At 39.0% G+C, this 19,297-nt stretch overlaps 1 protein-coding gene across 36 annotated transcripts in view; it reads right to left on the bottom strand.

Moving 5' to 3' along the window:
* The window catches only part of FHIT (fragile histidine triad diadenosine triphosphatase), a 1,451,597-nt gene that overhangs the window by 1,239,973 nt on the left and 192,327 nt on the right, over positions 1–19,297 (bottom strand). The gene's annotated exons all lie outside the window — the stretch shown is intronic.

Genomic DNA, 19,297 nt, shown 5'->3' on the forward strand with positions numbered 1-19,297 from the left:
TGAGCCACAACTACTGGGGCCCATGAACCACAACTACTGAAGCCTGCACGTCTAGAGCCCATGTTCTGCAACAAGAGAAGACAGCAATGAGAAGCTCGTGCACCACAACGAAGAGTAGCCCCTACTCGTCACAACTAGAGAAAGCCTGTGCGAAGCAACAAAGACCCAATGCAGCCAAAAATAAATTTAAAAATTAAAAGAAAAAAGCACTGGGGCTTCCCTGGTGGCGCAGTGGTTGAGGGTCCGCCTGCCAATTCAGGGGACACGGGTTCGTGCCCTGTTCCGGGAGGATTCCACATGCTGCAGAGCGGCTGGGCCCGTGAGCCATGGTCGCTGAGCCTGCGCTCCGCAATGGGAGAGGCCACAACAGTGAGTGCCCCGCGTACCGGAAAAAAAAAAAAAAAAAAGCACTGATCTAGAGAGCTAGACGTTCATTCGTTCATTCATTCATTCAATAAACTTTCAAGATCTGTACTGCTAATATGATAGGTAGCCACTAGCCACACATGGATATTTAAATTTCAATTAATTAAAATTAAATCAAGTTTTAATTTAATTTCAGGGGTTCATTGGAACTAACCACAATTTAAGTGTTCAATTAGCACAGGTAGGTAGTGTCTACCAGATATGTTTCCATCATCACAGAAATTTCTATTGGATATAGTTGATTTAGACACTTGGGACACACCACTGAAGAAAGAAGAGAAAGATTCTTATGCTCATGAAGCTTAGATTCTAGCAGCAGGGAAGCAGATAATAAACAGTAAACAACTTAAGTGACTAAATTAAAGGTATGTTGGATGGTTAAATGCTAAAGACAAATATTAAAAATAGAACAGCCTTGATAGTTCCCTGGTGGCCTAGTGGTTAGGATTCCAGGCTTTCACTGCCGTGGCCTGGGATCAATCCCTGGTCAGGGAACTGAGATCCCACGAGTACACAGTGTGGCCAAAAAAAAAAAAAAAAAAAAACCTAGAGCAGCCTTAGAAGGATCAGGAAGATGGAGGGACAGTTAGATTTTAAATATGGCAGGTCTAGTGGGTTTCAACAAAGAGGTCACATTAAAGGAGAGGCAGGTTGCTAGCCAGCAGGGGGAGTGTTCCAGACAAAGGGAAAATTTGTCCAAAGGCCCTATGGCAGGTGTCTGAGGAACAGCAAGGGAACCCACGTGGGTTGGAGGAGAGTGAGAAAGAAGGCTGAGTAAAAGGGTAGGAGATCAGAGGGCTAAGGTTCCCTGGTAGGGAGAAGGGCCTCCTTGTCCATTGTAAAGGACCTGGCTTTTACTTGGAGTGAAATGAGGAGACTTGAAAGGTTCTGAGCCAAGGAGTGAGATGCTTCAACACCATCTCAAAGTTATTCTAGTTCAGCAGAAAAGGACTATAAACAAAAGTTACTTGTTTGTTTTAATTCAAGGTCATATTCAAGGGTAAAAACACACTATCTGCACTGGCAAAATGACTTTGTTTACAAGTTTTGGTAACCACCAGAAGCTTGTTAATGATACACAAACAGAAGTCATTAAAATTTATCACTGTGAAATTCAGACACTTTTTCAGAGGCTCAATTAATATGCAGTCACAAGGTCTTACAGGTTCCCACCCAGAATCTGGAGCCATACTTGCTATAAACAGTTTGAGCAAATCCTAAGGAATGCAAATCAGACTCACCCAACTGCCTAAAAGGTGGAACTCTGCCTAAGTGTATCATCCTCAAAATTTCTTGGTTACTTTATTACTAATTTACATATATTTCTTGATGATAGAGAAATCCATACAGTGATTCCAATCTTTTTTTTTTTCCCCACCCTGACTCCATCCCAGTTAAATGCCAAAGCTCTGGAAATCAAGGTATGGGGTTTTCTTTAAGTTGTCTTTTCCAGAGTTCCCAGAAACAATGGCACATTCTACCCACAGTTGAGAATGCTGTTGTCTTGCAGGTAAATCCAACGACAGTTCTAAGAACTAGAGGTCACTGTAGCCTGTCTACAAAATGCCGTCATCAGCCTCAAGGCCTAGGTTCACTACATGGATGTTATACTGGAGAGGCAGGCCTAACATGACTAAAAGTCATCACTTATGATTTATTCCCTGGGGATCACCAACAACCGTGATCCAGCCTGAGTTCTGGCAGAAAAATAGAGTAAGGTCACCTTCGGTAAATTAAATCAAATGAACAATAAATCAAAGCATGCCAGGTCATTGGGAACTAACTGTTCAGATGCTCATGACAAGTGAGTGGATCAAGGAGCATCATTTTTATGCATCTGGGCATAACATTTTCGAACAACAGAACATAAGAGGAGATTTTAGCAACTAAATTATTACCAGTTTGAGTTATGGGAGTCCAGAAGTGGAGCTGTTTTATTATTTCATTCATTAAATAACTACCTGTTAGGACCCACTATGGGCAAGGACTATTCCAACTGTTGGAAATGCAGCAGTTCACATGCTACAGCACCTTATCCACATTAAGTTACAGTTTCAATTTTGACCTCCTTATGGCTCCCTTTTGGAGCCAGGAACCTTTCAACCTGAAGAGAAAACCTGAAGAGGTCTTCTATGGATGAGAAGGATTCAGAGATCATTTTGGAGAAAAAAGGAAAGGGAGACATACTAGCAGAAGGTGGCTCTTCACAGGCAAATCTACACGGTAACTTTTATATACTCCACCCTGAAGCCAGAGCACCTGAGCCTCTTTTGCTTCCCTCATCCAACCAAAGGAGTCACCCCCAAGATGTGAAGCACCACTCCTCACCTCATCCGCTTTCTGGTACAGAAAAACCAGAAAGAGCAGAGAAAAGCTATTTCCAGAGACTGGACACATTAAGACACTAAGGTGAACAAAGGGGCAAATTGGCCCCTCAATACAATTTTTAAAACAATGTATTTTTTGCATTCTAACCATGATAACTGTGATTTTAAATTTTAAAATACACTTTTCCTCACTTAACCATTTCTACTCCTCAACTCCTCACCAAAAAAATTACAGTAAAATTGACATTAGACTTTGTAAGCTACCCCAAATCTACCCTATATAAATTATACTTCTGCTCAAGTTAGTCAGAATCAGTTTCTGTTGTTCGCAATTAAATACTTTAGTTGAAATAGTACCTTAGTGTGTCATTCAGGAAAGCTGAGGAAACCTCTAATTTTAGGTCTGCAACTAATTATCTGTTAATCTCAGGAGAAATTATTTAAAGTAGCTGGACTTCAGTTTTCTTACAAGCAAGTTGAAAAGATTAGACTAAATTATTCCTAAAAGTTTATGAAATAACATGAATGACATAAAATAACAAACATGTTTCTATCTTATTTCTCAACATTAACCAAAAAGAGATCACTGTCAGACAGTGGTGGTTTGATATTTTCCCAGGAAGAATTAAATTTGCAAGGTAGGTTCTGCGTTTGCTCTAGCTATTCCTCCACCTCACTCCTTTGGCTCCTTGATAATGTTTAACATGTATGTTCCAACAGACAAAATCCCTCCAAGGTCTTCAGTGTGACTTTTTTAGTCTCACTGCTTATGAAAAAGCACATCAAAAGAAATGGTCAGAGACAAGGCTCAAAATTTTTGCATTTAAGCTTCACAACTAAATATTTGGATTGTGGTATAGGGACTTCTCAAGGGCACTTCAAAAGTTCCTCTTGTGATTCAAAGGTCTGGGAAATAATTTGCCTGAAGAAAACTTAGCCTTCTGCCTTGACTAGACTGGTTTGTGCAACAGCCTCTCCTTTCTAAAAAACAACAATCGTGGTTTCCATTTGTTGTCTTACGGAGATATGTTTTAAATTATTAAGAATAATAATGAAAAGACAAAAAAAATTTTAAGTATTTCATACAAAAGCTACAAAAGCATTATGTTGGGGAAGTTTGAGAAGTTTATTAGGTCAATCTAGGCTCTAATATACTCAGATAATTGATTTAAACTTGTAGGTGCAATAAATCACACTGGTCATGGAGGCGGCACCAGATGAAAATGAGAACACAGATCAATTAATTATCTGAGAGTTTTGGGCTTTCTCACTGGCTTGCTATTATAAAATCATTTTCTTGGTTCCATCTCAAACATCAGGGTGCCTTTTTTATATACAACACTTTGGCCACCAAGAATAGAGTGCTATGACAGCAGAGTGGTTATAGCTTGGCTCTAATGTCAGAGCACAGGGTTCTAGCCCAAGATCCACCCAGGGAATGTTGCTTGGCCTCACAATGCCTTGGTTTCCTCATCTGTAAGGCAGGGGAAATAATAGTGTTTTGCAAAATCTAACACATGTACCACTGGGAGTATAACAGACGATATTAGATGGTATATGAGTGACTTTTTATTTTATTAACTATGTGCTTGATTCTAAGCATATTAAATATATATATAACTAGTACATCAAGCTAACTAACATAATTGCTTAGGACAAAACTAAGTTAAGGAAAAGAAAAACTGGGCTCCAAATAGTCCTAGTTTATGAGGGAAAGTATTTCACTGAAAAAGTCTAGTTAATAAATATAAAGAAATAACAGAATTAGAAAAGCATGATTTTTTGTAATCATGTAATGAAATAATTGCTTCAGATAATATCCATCAATAGAAGTGATCACTGTATGAAAAATTAATGGGGAACTTTACTATGGAATGGTAAGGCTGTCACCTGCCAAACCCATTTATGAATCTTAGCATCACTAAAAGTGGTTGCAAACTATGGATGCCTCCTGATGAAGCAGTAGGAAGCACAATTACCATTGATGAAGCATTCTTGCCAAGAACACTTACATTAAATCAAGTCTAGAGATAACTTCAGTATAAGAAATATGACGGATAGAGGAACAAGTTAGAAAACATCATAAGAAACCAAAATGTGAGACCTTCTGTAGAACAAGGGACCCTGTTTCTGTAACAAGGCTCTGGCAGGAACAGAGGCAGGACTTCTACATTAGGGGAGACTTAAGGGACATACGTAATATACAGACTTTGGATTTGATAAAAAGAAAAAAGTGAATAGAAAAGCAGTAAATGACATTTTCAAGTCAGTTGAGGATGTTTGTGAAGCGGGATTATGTAATACCAATTGCTGTTTATTTTGCTAGATGTGATAATAGCATTGTAGTTAAGTACCAAAATGTCCATATTTTTTTAGAGATGCACTCTGAAGCACATCAGAGTAAAGTGAACTGATGTTTGGGATTTGCTTTAAAATACTTCAGAAAAAAGAGAAAGACCGAGATAAAGAAAGGGGTGGGGGAGGAAAAATGACAGGAGAATAGATGAAGAAAATGGAGCAGAAATCTTGATAATTACTGAGTTTAGGTATAGGACGACTGCATAATTAGCAGAGCTCAATGCAAAATAAAAATGCAGGGCCGGGCTTCCCTGGTGGCGCAGTGGTTGAGAGTCCACCTGCCGAAGCAGGGGACACGGGTTCGTGCCCCAGTCCGGGAAGATCCCACATGCCACGGAGCGGCTGGGCCCATGAGCCATGGCCGCTGAGCCTGCGCGTCCGGAGCCTGTGCTCCGCCACGGGAGAGGCCACAACAGTGAAAGGCCCGCGTACCGCAAAAAAAAAAAAAAAAATGCAGGGCCCCTTACTCATAAATTATTGAGAATTCAAAACAGTGACAGCAGAGTTTTAAACCAAACATGGGGCCCTAATAAACCATGGGTGCTGAATGACTCCACAGGTTGGATGCCCATGAAACCTGTCTTGTCCATGTGCTGGGTATATGGAAATTCACTGTACTATTCTCTCTACTTCTGTGTACTTTCAAATTGTTCATAATAACTTTAAAGGGGTTCAGTTAAATAAAAAATTAAACAAGTTATAGTAAAGATACAAGAAAATGGCAAAAATCATAAAGGCTGTAGATATGGGGCTGCAACTCTAAAACACTGAGGTAATCATGAAATGCAGTCAGAGTGGTATCTAGCACAAATCGAATGCCCAGCTTTGCTCCTGCTAGCACTACTACTTTACAAAGTCTATACTTGTAGCTGGTAAGAAACACCACAATTTCCAACATTTTAGGGAAAGATTATTTTAGACACTTGAAGTCCTTACTGGGAGACCTACCTAAACATGGAAACCAATCAAGTCTTAAACTTGTCTTACAGTTGTTCTAATTATATTTTGCTCCCCTGTACCCTAGCCTCTCTAAAATTTGTTGTGAGGGATTTTTTTTTTTTTTTTTGGTACGCGGGCCTCTCACCGCTGTGGCCTCTCCCGTTGCGGAAAACAGGCTCCGGACGCGCAGGCTCAGTGGCCACGGACCACGGGCCCAGCCGCTCTGCGGCATGTGGGATCCTCGCGGACCGGGGTACGAACCCGCGTCCCCTGCATCGGCAGGCGGACTCTCAACCACTGCGCCACCAGGGAAGCCCCTGTTGTGAGGGATTTTTGACTGTGGGCTACTGCAGCACTTAGAAGAGAATATTGTTACCAAATTGAAGGTTCTTTGGAAAGCCAGGCTCATCTTCACAAGCCAAGTAGCATTACTTATGGCAGAGAGGAAGGAACATCAGAGTGAAATAAGTTCTTGTAGGTTGGAGTCTTTGTGAATAATACTTTAGGTTTCTTTGGATGAGAAAGTCATTTGCAAACTTCAAAGGAGTATACTGGAACCTCATTTTCCCCTTGAAATGTCCAAATTAAGCCCTTTTTCGATGACAATATTTCATCCATGTTTATAGTATAAAGAATCAGTGCAAGAAGGTCTATAAAGTGTGATGTTATGGGAAAGGTAGTTTCCTACTTTAGATTAAAATCACCCCAAAAGAAATAAAATGTAAAAGTTAGATTATTGTGTATGATATTGTGTATGTAAAATGTCTGCTGAATTACAATAAAAACATTCATCCCCTCACAAAACTGAGAGGCACAGTGATTTTACCAGCGTCTACAGTAATCCATTACCTAACAAGTTTCATGGACCCAGAGAATTCCTTAGTCTTTTTTGTTTTTTAAATGTTGGACTGGAAGTACTCTGGAGGATCAACAGGATTACTGAAAACCTTATTTTGCACAAAGAGGAATTTAGTTAAAATGTTTAAATTTATGGATCACCAATTTACTTGTCCACCCAAAATGATACTAGTTTTATAGAGTCCCATAGGAAAAGCTATATTCTTAACAAGTTAGACTATCTACTTTGTTAAAAAAAAGTACATCAATGAGAAAATTGTCCCTGCTTTTTTTTTTTTTTTAACACCGTAATGCTAATACCTTGGCATGTTTGAGATGAAGCAACACAGAGGCAATTTTCTAACTGTTAATCTTTAATTAGATTAAGGTGTGTACCTAGAATTGTGGCCCAGTGGCCAAGGATGGTATTTGTTCCATCTATTAAATATTTATACATGAAATATGGGTATCTGCTATCTGTTCCATAGTAGTCATCCCTATTCAGAAGGAAAAGCTTGTCTTCTCCAGAGAGCCCATAATCAGCTGTGGCATGGCCCAGTCTGGTGACCCAGTGGGAAGGGAGTGAGCACCTAAGTCAGTGATATAGTTCAGAGATAGGGCTTCCTCTTCTTGGCAGCCTGTCCCTGCCTTCCCTTCTACCCTCGGGCTTCCTCTCTCTGGCTTGGTGTGCATCCTGAGCAATGGATGTCACAAGTCAGTTTAGAATTTACTAAAATAAAGCTCAATACCTTCATATTAAAATTAGCAGGACTACCCAAAATTTTCACCTCCTAAGAGGTGGACATCAAGTCTGTGCAGTCACCCATTGCTCTTGGGTCTCTTGACTTATCTGTCAATTATCAATACTGTTGGCCCTTCTTCTACCAGTGTATAAGCATGGATATTAATCAGCCCTTCTTGTTCTTGATATAATTCCTTGTTTTCCAGAAATCAGACAAACTGACAATTGCTGGCATCCACTCTTCCCTCCTAACAAAGATGGAAATACCCATCTGTAATTTATAGAAAGGTATGATCCTATTTAAAAAAAGAAAGAAAACAAAAAGCAACTACTCAATTCAAGAGTTAGTCATCACTGATTTCCTTCATTGCCCTTGTTTGGAAAGCATCAGTTCTTTTAAGCCAGTAAAACACATGTAATGAACTAGAATGACACCTTACAGACATAATACAGGTAACTATGAAGATGACGACAAAAGTGAGAATTTCAGATCTGTGGATTTCTTCAATGTATAGTGTAATATGGGAGAAACTAAAAGCTATTCATCAAAAATTCATATACTCTTCTTTCCAGACATTCATTCTCATTGATGAGACCTGCCTGTGAGGCTACGTGACTGAGTTCTAGCCAGTGGAATATGTGCCAATTCTGGATTCAGACTTTTAAGAAACGGGTGGTTATTTCTTTTTCTTTCTTCCCCTTCCACTGGCTGGATGCAGACAGCATCATGGACCTAGGGGGTGACAGAAACACAAGATAGGAGAAGCCTAGATTCCTGAATTATCCCACAGAAAAACTCCTTCACCAGGAACACCAATACCAGACTATGATGTGAGTGAAAAACTTCCATTTTGTTTAAGCCATATTACATTTTCAAGTTTATCTGCCAAAGCAGCTGGTGTCACCCTAATTAATCACTGCGTTAAGTCGTTAAAAGCATATTTCTACCTGTGACATCTTGTTGTGGTAGAAAGATGGAAATTAAAAGCTAATGGATTAAACGGAAATATTTAAGAATGAAGCCATAAGAAATATGGGAGGAGAGAGGTGAGTTGGAGCATACAAGAAATAAAACTGGCCATGAATTGGTTACTTTTGAAACAGGATATGGGTACATGGGGATTAATTTTGTTATTATTATTTGATTATTTTGTCTAGTTTTACATACATTTAATATTTCATACAATAAAAATTTAAACAATTAAAAAAAATAATACAAAGGACACTTGAAATCAACAGAAAGGATACTTGAAGGAGTCCCTACAGACCTAAGATGAGTAAATTTGAGCACTGAAAAGATTAATAACTGAGATGAATTGAAACATATGAAAGATTTTTTTAAGTTCATAAGATACTTCAAAACCCTAGCTGGTTACTAATTGGAGGTTACTAGGTATTCATTCATTAACCTGAAAGTTGAAATATTTTCCTGTCTATATGAACTGTATTTCAGGGTAGTCAAATGATTGACAATAAAAAGATCTTTACAGGGCTTCCCTGGTGGCGCAGTGGTTGAGAGTCCACCTGCCGATGCAGGGGACATGGGTTCGTGCCCCGGTCCAGGAAGATCCCACATGCCGCGGAGCGGCTGGGCCCATGAGCCATGGCTGCTGAGCCTGCGCGTCCGGAGCCTGTGCTCCACAACGGGAGAGGCCGCACCACTGAGAGGCCCGCGTACCGCAAAAAAAAAAAAAGTTCTTTACAGAATTTCATGTAATAAATGCAGGAAGAATGACAGAATTAGAAAACTGCCATTTTGCAACCCCAATGAAATAAGGCCTAAATCCAGATTCAGTCAACTATCATCAGCGGACATTAAAGCCATTTTAGTAACAGAAGAACAGGGTGACAACCTGAACCTACTGATTAATCTTGGCTTCACTAAGAGAAGGATAATCCTTCACTATGTGCTTCATGCTGCAATGCAACAGGACATAACAGAGCACCACCTAGGAAGTATTCTTGCCTAAAAAAACATACAAAATCTAATAAAAACTCTAGACTAAATGCCAAGCTATTGAGGGATAAGTTAAACACAACCACAAGGACACAAACAACCAAGTTCATACTACAGAGCAAATAGTCCAGTTTTTCCCACAAATCAAGGACATTGAGAGGAGAGGGTAAAAGATCTGTTGTGGAGTAAAGGAGACCTAAAAAAAATAACAACTCAATACAGTGTGGGGGCCTCATTTGGATTCTCCTCTAAGAAATCCAACTACAAAAGGACATATTAAAGAATTACTGTTAATTTCATTAAGTGTGATGATGGCATGGTATTTAAGAAAAGGAAGAACGTCCTTATCAATTAGAGATACACACTGAAGAATTTCCATGTGAAATGATGTGCTATCCAGAATGTGTTTTAAAATACTCAAGCAATCATACAACTCAATAACAAAAACAAACACCTCAATCAAACACCAACAGGTACATGAAAAGATGCTCAACATCGCTAATTATCAGAGAAATACAAATCAAAACTACAGTGAGGTATCACCTCACACCAATCAGAATGGCCATCATTAAAAAATCTACAAATAATACATGCTGGAGATGGTTTGGAGAAAAGGGAACCCTTCTACATGGGAATGTAAATTGGTGCAGCCACTATGGAAAACAGTATGCAGGTTCCTTAGAAAACTAAAAATAGAGTTACCATATGATCCAGCAATCCCACTCCTGGGCACATATCTGGAGAAAACTCTAATTCGAAAAGATACATGAATCCAATGTTCACTGCAGCACTATTTACAATAGCCAAGAGATGGAAGCAACCTAAATGTCCATCAACAGATGAATGGATAAAGAAGATGTGGTGTATATATACAGTGGAATATTACTCGGCCATCAAAGGGAATAAAATAATGCCATTTGCAGCAACATGGATGGCCCTAGAGATTACCATACTAACTGAAGTAAGACAGACAAAGATCATATGATAACACTTATATGTGGAATCTAAAATATGATACAAATGGACTTATTTACAAAACAGAAACAGACACAGAAAATAAACTTACCAAAGGGGAAAAGGCGGGGAAGAGATAAATTAGGAGTTTGGGACCAGCAGATACACACTACTATATATAAAACAGATAAAAAACAAGGTCCTACTGTATAGCACAGGAACCTATATTCAGTATCTTGTAATAACCTATAATGAAAAAGAATACAAAAAAGAATATATACATATATGTATAACTGAATCACTTTGCTGTACACCAGAAACAATACAACATAGTAAAACAACTACACTTCAATAAAAAAATAAAATAACATACCCAAGCAAAAAAAAGAAAGAAAGAAAATGGGGATAGATTAAATAATATTGACAAAATGTTAATAATTATTGAAGCTGGTAATACATACATAGGTGTCTATGCTATTAGTTCTACTTTTGTGTATATTTGAAATTTTCCATAATAAAATTTTTTTAAAGGCACAAGCTTGTAGTCTGGCTGTGGCTGACTACCAAACTGGAGAGAACATTACAGCCTGCACATTGCCACCCTCTGTGTCATCAAGTGAACAGGCATTTCTTCTAAGAGTACGCCAATATTGTTTCTGGGATTTTCTTCCAAACCTCCAATATCCATTCTGTGGGTTTTGACGCTGACCCTTTCAAAGTTCACACATTTGCAAGCCTAAACAAATGCTACCTACCTAGAGTGAATATAAGTGACCATCAATTATGAGATACATCCCAACTTAAAAGAGTTTAAAATTGTGAAAAAATTTACATTTAAGAGTCTATGAAAAAAGGGACAGAGAGAGGCTATGATTAAAATGTAGAAGACAATGAGATATCTAAATACCTACAAGGCATCTCCTACTTTAGCTCAACAAGTATCTTTATCTCCTATAATTCCTGGGTCATTTTTAGCTTATACATACCATCATTTTTGCCACTGGTTTGGCAAATGACAGGGTATCAAAGGGTTTTTCATGGGGCTTCCCTGGTGGCACAGTGGTTGAGAGTCCGCCTGCCGATGCAGGGGACACAGGTTCATGCCCCGGTCCAGGAAGATGCCACATGCCGCGTAGCAGCTGGGCCCCTGAGCCATGGCTGTTGAGCCTGCGCATCCGGAGCCTGGGCTCCGCAACGGGAGAGGCCACAACAGTGAGAGGCCCGCGTACCGCAAAAAAAAAAAAAAAAAAAGCTTTTCGATGGATATTCGTTGCATGAATAACGAATACGCAAATTTTAAGCCAGAAAAGAAATACACACATGCAAAAAGGTGGGGGAGCCTAGCACCCTTCTGTACAAAGTTCTGGAAGCTAATTTGAGAACACCTATCAAGGAGTTCTGTGTGACCATTTTACTCAAGTAGAGTCAAAATTCATGAGGCAGAATCAAAATTACACTGCCTATAATGATGACTAACAATACACATCTGCTCTTTGAAGATGCTCTCTCTATACAAGTTCTAGTAATTTCCATACACATCAGAACACATAAGATTGAGAAAAACAGTAAGAATATAATCTTTGAGAAGAGTCTAGTAGAGGAGATAAAAATGAAGAAAAAATATCAGAGGTAAAACCCAGGAGTAACATACAAGCGGTCTCAACAAAGACTCTGGTGTTCCAATGAGGAGCAGAGGGGATGTAGAAGAGACTAAATATAACGTTTTCCTTCAAGTCCATGTCCTGAGAGAACTTTATATATGTGTAACCTAAATGAGGATATTATTATATTCTGTTTCCTAATATCTCTGAGATAGGATATATGGCATATATAAATTCTACTTAGTAACAAATCATAATAAACATATATTGAGTTTTATCACGTACCAAGCATCTCACTGAAGTTCTTTCCAGAGCTGCCAAATTTGGCTGAATAGTGCCCTGTAGCTTTACCTACAACATCATAATTAATCCTAGCAAAAACGCTGCAAGGTAAATATAGTATTATCTTTTCCACATTTTCGAGATAAAGAGTATGAGGCTTAGAGAAACTTGGTAACTGGCTCAGGCAAACAGCCAGTAAATAGCATATCTAGGACTCATACCCAAGGGCAATGAAAGATCAATGCTCCGGCTTGTGTTTTTAACCTAAACACGTCAGTGTTTTTCCAGTAAACTGTAATGAATGATAGAGGGGGCAGAAGGGTGTCCCAATTCACCACAGATAAACACTTTTACAAAACACAATAAAAATTAATTACTACCAAAGTGAAAAAAGATAAAGGCTTTCAAATTAAAATTTGTTGTTATTAGATTCAACAAATTTATGCTTATTTGCACACAAGTTTCTAAATTCTTACTCAAGTTCTGTGATTATTTTGTCACACACTGTCACCAGTGCAAGGACCACCCTTTGAGTACTGCACTACACTACAGGTATACCTTGCTTTACTGTGCTTCGCAGATACTGTGGTTTTTTACAAATGGAAGGTTTATGGCAACCCTGCATAGAGCTAGTCTGTCAACGCCATTTTTCCAACAGCATTTGCTCACTTCGTGTCTCTGTCACATTTTGGTAATTCTCACAATATTCAAACTTCTTCACTATTATTATATTTGTTATGGTGATCTGTGATCGGTGGTCTTTGATGTTACTACTGAAAAAAGATTACAACTCAATGAAGCCTCAAAAAATGGTTAGAATTTTTTAGCAATAAGGAATTTTCTAATTAAGGCATGTACATTTTTAGGCATAATGTTATTATTGCACACTTAATAGACAATTATTTCACACTTTAAATAGACTATAGTATAGTGTAAACATAACTTTTGTATGCAGTGGGAGACCAAAAAAATTGTGTGACTTGCTTAATTGTGATTTTTTTTTTCACTTTATGTGGTGGTCCAGAACTGAGCCCACAATATCTCTGAGATTGCCGGTATACTATTCTATGCATGCTTAGAATGAACACTGCTTATAATAAGGTACCAAAGTTCCTCTATCTACTGATGCTAGTTAATCTATTTTTTTTGTTGTGTTGGCTTTTTTTTTTTTTTTTTTTTTGCAGTACGCGGGCCTCTCACTGTTGTGGCCTCTCCCGTGGCGGAGCACAGGCTCCGGACGCACAGGCTCAGCGGCCATGGCTCACGGGCCCAGCCGCTCCGCAGCATGTGGGATCTTCCCAGACCGGGACACGAACCCGTGTCCCCTGCATCGGCAGGCGGACTCTCAACCACTGCGCCACCAGGGAAGCCCAATCTATTTTTTTTTAAGTAAGTAAGATGATTGTTAGCTTTTTCTTCTATCATAAAAATATTTTTCCACATACTCAATATCAGTTGCAAAGTAAACAAAAATAAAGAACTTTCTGAATTCTGGGCTGCTTTATTATACAACTGCTATGGTATTTTGAAAAATGTTAAGAGGAAAATAGGAAAACACGAAATACATTACCCTGCCAACAGAACACTGAGTAAGAGTGAAGGCAGACAGAGAAAAGAGCATCAGGACAGCAAGGGCCCCCTACCCACCCTCCGCAGGGAAAAATTCTTTCTGAGAAGTGAGTGGCTGTTGGTAAACTAAAAAACAAGTACTTAAGAGATCTCAAATACATGGTGACATATGGAATCAGTCAACCTGCCACACCCCTTGAGAAGTTCTCAGTTAAATAACTGTAATCACATCCACAATACCTTCCCACACAAAAACATGTTCTGGGAGGGAGAGGGGGGTAGAGGAAGAAGCCAGAACCTCTCGGAATACTTTTTTTTTTTTTAATGTGCCCTAAAGTTCCAAGGTAATAAGAAAAAAAATGTCACCATTGTTCTTGTGGCACTGATATGAGTTGATGGGTCAAACCCATGACTTCTGAGGCTACTCAAAAAATTAGTGAGGGAGGGCATGGAAGGGGACAATATGGAGGAGAAAAATTAGTAGATAGGAGTCAGCAACCTGGAACAAACTCAATGTGAAGGAAACAATTAGAAACTGGCACAGGTCCCAAATCAATAAGAGGAGATGGCTGTGGGCAGTGAGCATACTGGCTGGGTAAGGAAAACTTAAATGCAGGTAGCTCAGCGCTGGGAACAGAACAGCTCTTCAATGTCTCTCTGGCTAAGGAGAGGGTCATCTATCCAGAGGGTGGAAAAGACACATCAGAACAGGCTTTCACAGCCCAGCTGGTCCCTGATGTCACAGCCCATGTGAACAAACAGTACTGGTGTGATTTTCCCAAATCCTGTAAGAAATAAAGACCTCACAGCTCACCTTGTCAAGCCTGGAATGCAGTCCCAACAGGAAAAGCACTTCTTACAGAATATGCAATAGATTCAAAGAGCTTTGGAACTATATTTCCCATTAGCTCTAGAGGAGGCTGTACTAATAAATTCCCCAGCACTGGGCTGAACAGGTGCAATTCAGTAATGTAGCTGTAATTGAGTGGTCAACTCAATAAAATTTGTAATGTTTTTCTAACAAATTATCTCATTTTTTTCTGAAAAGAGGTATCTGTGATTCCATGTGATAAGTTGCTTTAGAAGACTGACATACAGGGCTAATGATAAAGATCTTTAATTTATGGAAATATTAATAGTAGCTTTGGCTAAGAATGATCTTAGCTGATTCTTTATACACTATTAACCTTTTAAGCATAACAAGCTTTAATTTTCAACCAGCAAATGTTTTGAATTTATGACTCATGGTCCACAGATATATATATATATATATATTTCCTCATCCTGATTATTCTACTGGAGAGGTTCTTCATAAACCCTGCAACAGTTCTCAAGCCAGTTCTACAAGGTGCCACCTGTGAGCTTATGATAAGGCTGCTCTTCTTGTCTTGACCACCTTCTCCTCCTCTTCCATGTACCTGTTAATGACCTGTGTCTCTTAAGTCCCAGTCAAAACCCTCCTTCTTGATGAAGCTCTCCAGACCTATAGTCAGAATTACTTTCTCTTTCGCCCCAAATTCCTATCACCGTGTTACAATTCAGATCCCCATGCACATACTATTCCCCTACTGCTGCCTTTGGTTAAGGCCCATTCATCCTTGGGGTTTCGGTTCAATGTACTGCCTGAAGGAAAACCTTCCCTACCTCAGATTAGGGAATATTACACATGCATTTTCATAGCACTGCATTCCTTTCCTTTCTTGCACTAACCAAAGTTGTCATTAGTATCATTTTGTCTCTCTCTTCCATTAGGATTAGGTTATAGCCCAGGTTTGTTGGGATTTTTTTAAACTTAGTAGCAAGCACACAACACTCCATATCTGATGAAAGAATGAAAAAGTGAGTGGATGAATGAACAAATAGTATCTTTCTTTCTCTCTCCCCTGCTATTGGTCTTCTCCATCAGATTGTGAACTCAAAACCAACACACCCCTCATTGTAGCCACCATAACATCTAACTAGGGCTTTGCACATAATGGAGATGAATAAAACTCAGTTGAATTAAATTGAAGTTCTTCTATTGTAGTAGTAGCATCAGGTTGGCCATAGAGAATTTAACCCCTACAACTTACCGTGTTTTATACCACCTGCTAACCATTGATTCTCATCAAGCTCCTATGATTGCCAATCACTCTGTAGGACATTGTAGAACAGAAGTAAATGATATTTAGTACTCTACAGTTTCAGATTCCCATTTATGACATTTCTGCATTCATGCCAGATACTGGGGGAATTTTAGAGGTTAATCAAACACAGATGCTATCCTTGAGGAGCTCAAGAGAAAAAATGAAGAAAAAAGATCAGGATGTAAACCTCAGGAGTAACATAAAAGGGGTCTCAATAAAGACTCTTGATGTTCCAATGAGGCACAGAGGGGATACAGGCTCAAGTGGGGATGGTTTATAAATGAGTCTTACCCAGGTGGAGAGTGGGATTGGGGATGCAGCAAAAAGGTACAGAGGTGGAGAGCAAGGCCACTCATTCCTTGGTTCAACAGATCTTTATCACCTCCTATGTGAGGCTTGGGGAATACAGTGGTTAAGTAAACCTAACTCCGTTCTCAGTGGGGCTTGCATTCTAATGCGAGAGACAGATAAAAGCAAACAAGCAAAAGTGCCAGGTGGGCACGAGTGCTCTGAAGTAAAACAGGACAGAGTTAAGGGGCCAAGACGATGTTGAGTGCTACCTGAGACAAGGTGGTCAGGGGAGGGTTTCCCATGGCAATGACACTAAACAATGGCCTAAATGAAGTGAGGGAGTGAGCCACGCAACACTCCATGGGAAGAGCATTCCCAGCAAAGAAAACAGCAGTCTTGTCCACAGATGAAAAAGTGCTGATAACTTCTTTTTCAAACTGGGGTCTTGGGGCATGTTCTTCGGGGTCTAGAAATTCTTGATGAGATTTTTCTAACTTTTGTTTTTGTTTAGATAACACTCATTTAAAATGTTCCAGATGTATTCTGGATCAGCTACATGGCACCTAAAATATGGGAACCAGCACAAAATTTCTGTGCCTGGATTTGCATTTACAATTGCAGTGATGTCAGGTAGTGCTATGTTAATTGTCACAAGCCAAAGACAAAAGAGGCAGAATTACTATTTCAATAATGTGTTTGTGCCCCAAGACCTCAGAGTAGGGCTAGGGTACAAATGAATTGTCCCAGTAGATACAGCTCAAAGTGTTGGGGGAAACAGAGTCACCACACAGTCCAGAATAATACAGGTTTGACAAGCTGTATAGAACCTTTGACATAACAGACATCTCATATTGATATTTCCAGAGATGATTCTGTTTAAACAACATCATCCATCATGTTAAATGAATGTTGCTAACTTGAATTTGGTTTTGTCATTCTGATTGCATTTAATTTGTAAATGTGTTTTGGTTTCATATTTGTTTAAGAACTACACACGTAGAAGCTTATAGCTAGTTTTATATTTTTACATGTTTACTAACCAAATACAAAAAATTAAGTCAACATTGGGAGTTTGTAAAAACTTTTCCCTTTAAATGGCATCCATATGTTACTCAAGTTTGGCCACAGTGAAAGAGAGGGATCAGTCTGTTTTCCAGAACCACCACCAGGTAATAGGGTGGTTTTCAACGAACCACACAGTAAGTACAGCAAAGAAAGGAAGTGAGTATCTTTGGTAGGAAAAATATCACAAATCAGAAACTGTAATCTTTCTTCTCTGTACACAAAGGCCATAATTTATGTAACATATAGGTTAAACCTCCTTCAGAACAACCAGCCCATTGGAACCTTAAACAGTGGAAAAGCACACAGGGGAAAGAGTGAGGGTGAAGAAGCTATAATTAAAGGTTCACTGCACTCCCGTGGCAGATTAATCACAGCGCCAGGTGAAGAGTCAAGTGTCACTAAAAATGCAAAATAAATTCCACTAAACATATTTCACCTGCAAGGAAAAGTTTTTCTCACAACACAAGGCTTTCTTTGTCAAGAAAAGTGAACAAGAGCCAAGACAATTGTCTGGGAAGCTCAGGCAGTTGGTGGAGAAGGCTCCTTGGGTCATAGGACCTTAAAACTGTAGTAGGTGAGAACTGGCATCTGGACTCAAATTGACCGGAGTTTAAGAATCACCTCCAACAGAGATCAGCTCTGAGACCTGAGCAAGTTCTTTAATATCACAGAAAAAATAAAGATAAAATAGTACCTTTGTTACAAGGTTGTTGAAAGGGTTCAGTGAGATAATCCACACAGACCTTTTAGAACACTGCCTGTCATGCAGTAAGGGCTCCATAAATATGCACAATGATTTTTATGATGCTACAGCTTTATCATTATATAAGCACAAATCTCCACAGATGACTCAACAAAATGCTTTAACTCAACTCTACAGCCCCAGAACAATGTCTCCATATTTTACATACTCCACGATGATTCCAGATGATTAATCATGCATACACAAGTAAAGCACATTTAAGATTATCCTTAAAATAACATCCTTCTCATTCAAATAACTCAACAACCTAATAGGGTAGCTACCATTATTATTCCTATTTTACAGATAAGCAAGGTCCAGAGAAGAGGATGGACTTGCTCAAGGACATAAACAATGCAGCCAGGATTTGAATCCAAGTCTGGGTACAGAATCTGTCTTCTGAATCACCACACAACACTGTTCCTCTAGGTATACATCCTTCCTCTGAGTCCAGAAAAGAGAAACACTGGGAACTGCTGGTCAAACACACATAATTGTTTATTCCTATAGATCTTCCAGCTTCTAGGCACAGAAAACTAGGGAGCATCATTCCCTAACTAGACTTTTCACTAAATTACAATTTATTGTTATGCTGTTAAGCTAATACAGAGTCAATAACAAAAAAATCTACTTGAACTGTGTTAAAGTGACTTTCATGAATGAAACAATTTGAAAACACTGTTCAACATTTTATATAGCGTCCCAATGACCACAGCTAACTTAATTAATTCAGCCTTGAATTTAGTTCAAAAAAAAAAGGCAAGGGGGGTTGCTTTGTTTTTGTCAGATAATGAAAACTATTTAATTCAATGTGGGGTGTTTTTTTGGCCAGAAAGCACCAAAACAAACAATACCCACAAACTGAAGAAAATCTGTTAATTTGGGGTGCCTCATTACACCTATTCCTGTGCTTTTTTATGAGACCCTGTATCATAATGTATCCTTTTCTCATCATTACCCTATCCAAATAATATTTTCATTTGTAAACAGATTCTCTTCAAAGTAAGAGGAAACAGGCTTTAAATGTTTCAAGGAACCGTTGGATCCCACAAACCTGCTTCAAATAAAACAGCTGATGACT

The sequence above is a fragment of the Pseudorca crassidens genome, chromosome 10 (assembly GCF_039906515.1).
Source record: "Pseudorca crassidens isolate mPseCra1 chromosome 10, mPseCra1.hap1, whole genome shotgun sequence".
In the NCBI taxonomy this organism is placed as follows: Eukaryota; Metazoa; Chordata; class Mammalia; order Artiodactyla; family Delphinidae; genus Pseudorca; species Pseudorca crassidens.